The sequence below is a fragment of the Hibiscus syriacus genome, unplaced genomic scaffold (assembly GCF_006381635.1).
Source record: "Hibiscus syriacus cultivar Baekdansim isolate YM2019G1 unplaced genomic scaffold, ASM638163v2 tig00008957_pilon, whole genome shotgun sequence".
Taxonomy (NCBI): domain Eukaryota; kingdom Viridiplantae; phylum Streptophyta; class Magnoliopsida; order Malvales; family Malvaceae; genus Hibiscus; species Hibiscus syriacus.
In genome coordinates this window covers 682,493-685,607 of record NW_024062178.1, presented here as the reverse complement: position 1 = coordinate 685,607, position 3,115 = coordinate 682,493, and the positions used below count along the sequence as shown (strand labels likewise).

At 35.3% G+C, this 3,115-nt stretch overlaps 1 long non-coding RNA gene across 1 annotated transcript; it reads right to left on the bottom strand.

Annotated features, from left to right (window-relative positions):
* Positions 1-486: 486 nt before the first annotated feature.
* LOC120202584 lies at positions 487-1,566 on the bottom strand. Its single transcript, XR_005523742.1, has 2 exons — positions 1,229-1,566; positions 487-930 (listed from the first exon to the last, which is right to left on the bottom strand). It is a non-coding gene; the product is annotated as an uncharacterized LOC120202584 (long non-coding RNA).
* Positions 1,567-3,115: the final 1,549 nt, after the last annotated feature.

The window sequence follows — 3,115 nt, the reverse complement described above, 5'->3', positions numbered from 1 at the left end:
CACCTATTTTGTCATATTTATACATGTAATATTACTATGGAACAATCTATTTTTCATTTGTATCGACACAAACCGACAAGCAAAGTTTACCGGTTGCCAAATTTTTTAATATTTCTTCATAATTTAGACCTACTACATTATTATTACTCAACATTTTCGATAGCGCTAAACCGAATATTATAAATATATTATTATGTATCTAATAACGCCATATATTAACCCGCCTTTTCGGAGACAATCCCTATTTTAAGACAAATTAAGATTTCCTTCATCTTAAGTGTCACTTAACAATTAAAATCAAACTTGTAGATGCTCTTTTTGTCCGATATGCCTTATGCATATCCTTATGATTAATTTTTGGTTATTATTAAGTTTATAGATTGATGTTAGTTAAGGTTATTATTAATTATGTGTTTGAATTCATAGATGCTATGTGGTTTATATTAGTAGTCCATGCGAATTTATATATATATATATATAAATAAATAAATAAAGACTAATTAGTGTTTTATTTGTTTTAGTTACAGTCCAAATTACAACAAGTTGGACCAAACTGGCCCGAGCAGAGCCCAAACCACAGCGGCCCAATGATGCAACCTGTTTGATGTAAGCCCTAAACCCATTAGAGTTTTCCTGTGTCAGCTTCAAGTGCCCAGCCGCCGCTGGCCCTGGACCATTGGATCAGTTTCTCATCTAACGGTCCAGATCAAAGGCCCACTAGGGTTCTGGTCAAAGTTCCAGCGCCGCCCACCACCGTCGGATCTGACGAAATCCAACGGCTCCTAGTCCTCCTCGAGCCTCAAGCCAGCGTGCACAGAGAACCCGAGACAGTGTATGAACTTATCGAGGAAGATCCACGCCTGTCGGCCATCCACCGAGACCGAGGTCACAACCACCGTCGTCCATGCTGCTCTTGCTCGCACCCATGCCCTGCAGACACAAAACAAGAAGACAAAACACAATTGAGAAAAAAACAAAAGCAAGATATATAAGATCCAGCAGTTACAACGGGGAAGGGGGATCACAAAAAAAAAAAAAAGAGCACGATTGGCCATCATCGAAAAAACCCACGAGTTATCATCGAGTGAAAATCGAAACAAAGATAAAAAACAAATAGAGAGCAAAACCCATCAACCGCCGGCAGCCATCCACAACCAAAAACAAAGAGGAAAAGAGTATCGAGTTCTTAAAAAACCGAGAACATCCAAGAGTGAAAAAGGATTTTTACCCTCGATAGTGTCCAAAACCTTGTCCATCGGAGTATAGTCGCCTCTTTTCTTGAAGGTAAACGCTTTACCATCGTAGATCTAGGTTTGTGGGAGGCTAAGGCAGTGAAAAGTAAGGTTTTTGATTAGTTTAACCCTTTAGGTTTTGGGTTCTGTCAGGAGAGAATCATTGCTTTAGGGTTCAAGGTTTATGGGATAAATTTAACGATTGTGTGACTCCTCATCAGAGCCGTTGAACGGCGGAGGTCGCGGAGGCCTTGGGTTTTTAGGGTTGCAAAGGGGGTTTGGTTTGAGAGAAAATGGAAAATGGTTGGGGGCGAGGGTTCATTTGTTTAGGGCTGATGAGAAAATGAAGACAAGGCTTTAAATTTACCCTAGTATCCCATATATTAATATGTCAAAACGACGTAGCTTTGGGCAGCGTTGAAACAGCGGCGTTTTGATAGCTGGGGGGTCTGCGTTTTATGAAAACGGGGTAATATCCAGTTATGCCATTGTAGCTTCGACCCATTTCATTTTGGTCCCTGATCCGAATTTCGTTGTAATTTTAATTTCGTATCTTAATTTTTAACGTGTTCCTTTTTAGTCCTATGTTAGGTTATGTTTATTTTAAGCCATTATTTTACATTGGATGTGTAATTTATGAAATTTTCATTTTGATCCTATGTAGTATTTTGGTTGTATTATGTTTGGAGTGCCTAGAAATGAAATTTTTATGAAAAGAGCCTGTCGTTACTTTCTTTATATTTTAGCCCATTTGTTTAATATTTTATGCATGTTCGTAAGTTTAATTTAGGTTTATTTTAAATGTATGCATGTATATAGTATTCCGAGCATGTTGTTAGTATGTACATATTTTGATGTAACGTTTAAAGCATATTAGCCTCATTTGCATGACTTAACCTGATCACATAATCGAATTAAAGGTAATATTCTTTTAATTTGAAACTGTCGGAATGGCTTCTCCTAACTTACTAGAGAGTTGTTTTGACAATTTTAAATTAAAATTGTATCCCGTCAGTAACGCCTAATTAAATTTGGATCTGTCACTGTAAAATTTGGGAACGAAAGAAAAGGAAATATTCGACTATTTAAATTTTTTGAGAAAAGGTCGTTAGAACTGAACTAAAGATCTAGTCACGATATTTTTAAATAATCGAATGTTCTTTATCTTTCTAATGGCTTGGTAATCCTAATTTAATTTACTTTGTTGCTCTTGAATGTTATAAATTTTGCATTTTTTGTTGTTTTAAGGGATCATAAATCAAATTAAATTCGAACTTGTGAAATTCGTTGCAAAGATTTTAATTAATCGACTAGGTACCGATTTAGGGCGTTGTGGGGGTGCTAATCCTTCCCCATACGTAACCGACTCCCGAACCTGGATTTTGGTAACGTAGACTGCAAACTTGTTGTTTTATTAAATTTTATAAAATGACAATGCTTTTGGGTGCCCAATCACACCCAAATAAAGATTGGTGATGACTTCTCGAACCATATGTTTTTATTGTAAGGGAATTTCCAAATTTTTGAAACAATAGGTTTTACAATTCTTGTTGTTTTTAATTAAAATTCAATTATAAATAAAATAATTAAAAATTGATGTGGTTTTCAAAATCTCGTTCCCCTCACTTAAAAATCGTTTCGACAGTTTGACGACTCCGTTAGGGATGTTTTATCGTAAAGAAATTTCTAATTTTTCGAAATGAGAGTTTTTCTAAAATCTCATTGTTTTTAATTAAAAATTCAATCAAAAAGAGATAAATTAAAAATGACGTGGTTTTCTAAATCTCGCACTCTTCATTTTAAAAATCGTTTCGACAAAACTTAAATTTTAACTAATAATCTACTAATAAGAATTCTCACATTTGCTCTTGGCTTCCACGCAT